The 6793-nt window shown below is 40.8% G+C and overlaps 1 protein-coding gene and 1 pseudogene across 1 annotated transcript in view; both read left to right on the plus strand.

The window, feature by feature from the left end:
- LOC108536174 (T-complex protein 1 subunit zeta-like) overlaps positions 1-2941 on the plus strand; it is a 3524-nt pseudogene extending 583 nt beyond the window's left edge.
- LOC108536178 (T-complex protein 1 subunit zeta-like) overlaps positions 1-6774 on the plus strand; it is a 24804-nt gene extending 18030 nt beyond the window's left edge. Inside the window, exon 5 of the mRNA XM_017882738.1 lies at positions 6227-6774. The gene's annotated coding sequence lies outside the window, so the exon portion shown is untranslated. The remainder of the gene's footprint in view (positions 1-6226) is intronic.
- The last annotated feature ends 19 nt before the right edge of the window (positions 6775-6793 follow it).

Raw genomic sequence — 6793 nt, forward strand, 5'->3', positions numbered from 1 at the left:
TTTTTTTTTTTTTTTTTTTACAAGGGTGCAGAAGAGAGAGAAAAACTCATAAAAGCTGAAAGAAAATTCATTGAAGATAGAGTAAAAACAAACAATAGAACTGAAAAGGAAATTCTGTGGTGATTCAGATAAAGGATTTGTTATTAATCAAAAGGTGAGAATGAAAATTCATTGTATAAACTAAATAGTATGTATCATCCTTTTTACTTTTAAGGTGGAAGATGTTGAAACTAATTTTATTTTGTTATAGGGAATTGACCCCTTTTCCTCAGATGCTCTTTCAAAAGAAGGCATAGTCGCTCTGCGCAGAGCTAAAAGAAATACGGAGAGGTATGAGTAGCAGATTTATCCAAGTAATTTGACTTTTACTTATTTTGCAAATGAATTGGGATTATTTCTTTTTCCTTATACTTTATTTTGGGTTTTTCAACTGTATAATTAATTGGCATTAACTATATTTACATTATTTTGCACCCATCAGCACTGTACATCTCTAGAATTTTTTTCATCATCACAAACTGAAACTGTATACCCATTAAATAGTTCCTCCCCATTTCTCCCTCCCTCTTGCCCCTTGTAAACATTATTTTACTTTTTGTCTCTGAATTCAGTATACCTCCTCCCAAAGAGCTCACCACAATAAAGGTTTTTTTAAAAATATTATTATTTTTTGAGACAGTCTTGCTCTGTTGTGCAGTGGTATGATCTTGGTTCACTGCAACTTCTGCTTCTTGAGTTCTAGGATTCTCGTGTCTCAGCCTCCCAAGTAGCTGGGATTACGGGTGTCTGCCCCCATGCCCGCTGAATTGTTTTGTTTTGCTTTTTTAGTAGAGATGGGGTTTTGCCATGTTGGCTACACTGGTCTCAAACTCCTGGCCTCAAGTGATCCACCCACCTCAACCTCCCAAAGTGCCAGGATTACAGGTGTGAGCCACCATGCCTGGCCAACAAAGAGCTCTTGTCTACTTTTAGATTTCATTTGCTGACTTGGGGAGAGTGGTTTAAATGGAGGGTTAAAAGACTAGTTTTCAGCTGGTTGACGGCAAATTAAAAGGCTTAGGTTAAAGTACATTTTAAAATGTAATTTTAAATTACATTTTAATTCTGAAAATTCCTTCCTAAAATTACTTGTCTTCTCTTTGAACTTAAGTGGTAACATTGCTTATCCACCTCCCTTAAAATGCTATTTCAGGCTGACTCTTGCTTGGGGTGGGGTGGCCCTGAATTCTTTTGACGACCTCAGTCCTGACTGCTTGGGACATGCAGGACTTGTATATGAGTATACATTGGTAAGTGTATTTTCTTCTTGAAGGCAGTAGAACTTTTTAGCTCATGAATTATTTTTATTTTGTTTGTTTGAGATAGGGTGTCACTCCTGCCCGGGCTGGAGTGCAGTGGTGTGATCACAGCTCACTGCAGCCTCATCTTCTGGGCTCAAGTGTTCCTCCTGCTTCAGGCCCCTGAGCAAATGGGACCACAGACATGTGCTACCATGCATGGCTAATTTTTTTTTGTAATTTTTGTAGAAAACAGGGTCATATTGTGTTGCCCAGGCAGGTCTTAAACTCCTGGGCTCAGGCTGTCCTTCACCCTCAGCCTCCCAACGTGCTGAGATTACAGACATGAGCCACTGTGCCTGGTTCAGGAAGTCTTTTTTTTTTTTTTTTTTTGAGATGGAGTCTTGCTCTGTCACCCAAGCTGGAGTGCAGTGGCCGGATCTCAGCTCACTGCAACCTCCACCTCCCGGGTTCACGCCATTCTCCTGCCTCAGCCTCCGGAGTAGCTGGGACCACAGACGCCCGCCACCTCACCCAGCTAATTTTTTGTATTTTTAGTAGAGACGGGGTTTCACCATGTTAACCAGGATGGTCTCGATCTTCTGACCTCGTGATCCGCCCGTCTCGGCCTCCCAAAGTGCTGGGATTACAGGCTTGAGCCACCGCACCCGGCTCAGGAAGTCTTTAGCAGAAAAATTAATTGAAATTCAGGATCAGATTTTGTTTATATACATTTTGAAGGTTTATGTATAGTAATGGGAAACCATTGATGGGGAAATCACATTTATATGTGATTTTCAAAAGAGATAATTTGGTTTAATGTGATCAAGTTTGTTCCTTATTAATATGCTGCTTATCATTCTCTGTAATTTCCTCTTCTCTCTTCACTATTTGCACAATCATGTTTCTTCTACATATAGGGATTCACCTTTATTGAGAAGTGTTAACAACCCTCATTCTGTCACATTATTGATCAAAGGACCAGATAAGCCCACACTTAGATCAAAGATGCAGTAAGGGATGGCTTGAGGGCTGTCAAAATTGCTATTGATGATGGTAAGGTCCTCACCATATTTCAATTCTATTATATTGTTTTGCTGGTCTGAAAAGCATGGCTGAATACTGTGTTCTTTTATCAGTAGTTTACACAGCCAGACACCATGCAAAAGCAGTCTTCCCTTTAGAATGACTGATGGTATGCTAAGGTTTTTCATAGCATATCATTATTAAAGGTGAATACAAATTAATGAACTAATACTGATCTGTTGAAAGAGCTGCCAGTGGCTAGTGAAGCCATTCTGGTTGTGCCATTCTCCTATTTGATATGTTAGTCGCTTGTATTGTGGCTTTCAAATGCAGCACTTAAATTGATGTGGTCATAGTGAATTTGTAAGAAAGTAATGGCTTTCATATGTATATTTTGTTATTCATAAAATTAGTTCTACAGTTTTCTTAGTATTTTTTTTTCCCCATCCAACAAGCTGTGTGATTAAATATAAGCTCAGTGTTAAGGGCAGGGCACAGCTTGGAGTCCAAGCATTTGCTGATGTGTTGCTCGTTATTCCCAAGGTGTACATGCCTTAAACAGTCAGTCTTCCAGAAGATTCAGCTCATCAACCCTTTTTGATAATGTAGGCTTTATTGATAATGTGGATTTTGGATAAGCAAGTTTGATCAGTTTTCTTCCTGACTCTAGAACAGGTATCCCTCATGATGCAGATGTATTTGGTTTCTCTGGGAGGCCTGAATAGCTGACGTTTCAGATGGCAAGAGAGAACCTGTAGTTTAATATTTGCAGTATTGGGGTTATACTTGAGTACAAACTTGCTTTTTGTTTTGGTTTTAGTTAAACTGATATCATTGTTTTCTATTATATACTAATTTTGAAGTATAGTTTATGATTGGTGTATTGCTGCTTGCTTTGGGGTAGATGAGAGAGTTGATCAGTAACTTGTGTCTGGTTATTCTCTGAAGGGAACATAAATGTTCTATCTTCATGCAATAGATTTTTGTGTTTCTTTTGTTGTTTTTTGAGAACTTTGTGAGTTTTGCTTTTGTTGTCCAGGCTGGAGCGCAGTGGTGTGATCTCGGCCCACTGCAACCTCAGCCTCCGTAGTAGCTGTAATTACAGACACCTGCCACCACACCCAGCTAGGTTTTTTTTGTATTTTTAGTAGAGATAGGGTTTCACCATGTTGACTATCCTGGCCTCAGGTGATCTACCTGCCTTGGCCTCCCAAAGTGCTGGGATTACAGGCGTGAGCCACTGCATCCAGCTGAAATTTTTTTTGCACTTTTTTTTTTTTTTTTTTGAAACAGAGTCTCACTCTGTTGCCCACGCTGGAGTGCAGTGGCGTGATCTCGGCTCATGGCAACCTCCACCTCCCGGGTTCAAGCAATTCTCCTGCCTCAGCCTCCCGACTAGCTGGGACTACAGGTACGTGCCACAATGCCCAGCTAATTTTGTATTTTAGTAGAGACGGGGTTTCACCATTTGGCCAGCACAGTCTCAATCTCTTGACCTTACGATCCACCCACCTGGGCCTCCCAAAGTGCTGGGATTATGGGCGTGAGCCACCGTGCCCAGCCGTGTCTTTTTTTTTTTTTTTTTTNGCATCCAGCTGAAATTTTTTTTGCCCTTTTTTTTTTTTTTTTTGAAACAGAGTCTCACTCTGTTGCCCACGCTGGAGTGCAGTGGCGTGATCTCGGCTCATGGCAACCTCCACCTCCCGGGTTCAAGCAATTCTCCTGCCTCAGCCTCCCGACTAGCTGGGACTACAGGTACGTGCCACAATGCCCAGCTAATTTTTGTATTTTTAGTAGAGACGGGGTTTCACCATTTGGCCAGCACAGTCTCAATCTCTTGACCTTACGATCCACCCACCTGGGCCTCCCAAAGTGCTGGGATTATGGGCGTGAGCCACCGTGCCCAGCCGTGTCTTTTTTTTTTTTTTTTTTTGAGGCGGAGTCTCGCTCTGTCGCCCGGACTGGAGGTGCAGTGGCCGGATATCAGCTCACTGCAAGCTCCGCCTCCCGGGTTTACGCCATTCTCCTGCCTCAGCCTCCCGAGGAGCTGGGACTACAGGCGCCCGTCACCTCGCCCGGCTAGTTTTGTATTTTTTTTAGTAGAGACGGGGTTTCACCATGTTAGCCAGGATGGTCTCGATCTCCTGACCTCGTGATCCGCCCGTCTCGGCCTCCCAAAGTGCTGGGATTACAGGCTTGAGCCACCACGCCCGGCCTTTTTTTTTTTTTTTAAACTATCAATTCTTACTTCCTGTTTTCTCAATAATTAAATTTGTTTACTTTAGGTTCTTGCTCAGAATTCTGGTTCTGACCTTCAGGAAACATTAGTTAAAATTTAAGCAGAACATTCAGAATCAGTTTAGCTCATGGGTGTGAACCTGAACACAGGTAAGAGAATGCAACTTTTTGTAGAGGGAAAACTAGATGTAATACATGAGAGTTGAAGCCGGGAAAGATTAAAAATGGGGACCAGAAAAAAATCTTTTGCTTTGCAGTTTGACACCAGTACTATTAGGGAACTCTAGGTTCTAAAAATGGGATAAAATAGGATATTAATAAAAAAAGGAATGATTAGATATAATAAGAGAGTAGACTGAGTAATTTTGGGATAATTTTGTTGGAGATGTTCGGTGGTGGTAGATGGTTCAGATTACTGTTGAAGGATTTTCATATTGCATTTGCCTTACTCAGTGGGTTTTTTTTTTGTCTGTTTTTTGTTTTTTTCTTTTTGAGACGGAGTCTTGCTGTGTCCCCCAGGCTGGAGTGCAGTGGCGCGATCTCGGCTCACTTGCAAGTGCCGCCTTCCGGGTTCATGCCATTCTCCTGCCTTAGCCTCCCAAGTAGCTGGGACTGCAGGCACCTGCCACCACACCTGGCTAATTTTTGGTATTTTTAGTTGAGACGGGGTTTCACCGTGTTAGCCAGGATGGTCTCGATCTCCTGACCTCATGATCTGCCGGCCTCGGCTTCCCAAAGTGCTGGGATTATAGGTGTGAGCCACCGTGCCCGGCCACCTTACTCAGTTTTTAATCAAGTACTATGATAAGAAAATAGATTGGGTAATTATATTCATGGGTGAAAAACAGCTAAAGATAGCAAATAGTGCCAGAAGAGGGGATCTAGAAATCTAATGAAATGGTGACAGCCCAGATCTTAGTCCCCTGTAACAAAACAACACAAATTAAGTACAAAGTAGAAGACAGATAACAGGTACATCCATGCAGTATGTGCAAGACCTATTGTTGTCAACATTATTATTTAATAAAAAAGGTTTCTGGAATGAGGGAAATGATCAGTCCATTTTAGCCAGATTATAGTCGCAGTACTATACTTGACTATGGGTAAACAGAAATGTATCCAGAAGAGAGGGATGTTCAGGTTTTCTAAGTAGAAGTCAGACAATCCTCAAATATTGTGGACAGGGTTCATGGTTCAGAGTAGAAAACTGGGCTAACAGAGAAGCTTTGAATTCTCATAGTTAATACTGGCGGAAATGAGTCATCAGTGATAAGCAAAGCCACACACAATCACACAATATTGTTGGTTCTTATTGACTGACCTTATTTTAAGGTTAGGTTGCCTTCTAGGTGAGCCAGTGGTAGCAGCAGAAGTAGGCATTACGGGATAACGATTGTGTAAAGAAACAGCTTCATCCATTCCCAGTTAGTTTGGGAAACTGAAAACTAAACTGTTAGAGAATCATCATACTCTTTTCATTTGGTGTGTCCTGTTTAGTTGCTCCTTTTCCCCCATGAACAATGTAATCAGCTGAAAGTATGGAAACCGAACTAACCCTCTGATGTGTAGAGGGGAAGGGGGAAATTTAATTGGATATAATGTGTGCAGCTTAGTTGGAAGTGGCAAGTTGAGTCGAATCAGGGCTTTTAATCATTTGAGCCATCTAATTTTTGTCCCCCTTTCAGCGCTGTGATTGCCACCAACATTCTCTTGGTTGATGAGATCATGTGAGCTGGAATGCCTTCTCTAAAAGGTTGAATTGAAGCTTCCTCTGAGTCTTGAAGATTCTGCAAAGTGATCCTGAGGAATACAGCTGTGGAGTTTTTGTCCACGCTTCAGATGAGTTTCAAAGGAATTTTCCCATATGAGAAAAGAAGAGAACACTGGCATCTGTTGAAATTTGGAAGTTCTGAGATTATAATTACAGTATTTTTTTAAAAATTGCATTGAAGTATTTCACCCAGTGAACAGGATGTTTTGCTTTAGCAGCAGTGACATAAAATTCCACGTTAGATAAGCATATATTACCTACATTAAATATTTCTTGAAAAGCAGATTTTAATAGTTTAATTTTATGTGGACGTATGTTAAATTATTCAACATATTAACCCTATTAAGCATTTGGTTTTAAAATATTTATTCTAATATAAAGCTTAAGTAATTTAAAATTTTGAGAGCATCCCTGTTAGTGTAAATTTCTGAGTAAATTCATTGGATCAGTTGGACTTTTCATGCTTTTTTTTTTTTTTTTT

The sequence above is a fragment of the Rhinopithecus bieti genome, unplaced genomic scaffold (assembly GCF_001698545.2).
Source record: "Rhinopithecus bieti isolate Rb0 unplaced genomic scaffold, ASM169854v2 scaffold_13690, whole genome shotgun sequence".
Taxonomy (NCBI): domain Eukaryota; kingdom Metazoa; phylum Chordata; class Mammalia; order Primates; family Cercopithecidae; genus Rhinopithecus; species Rhinopithecus bieti.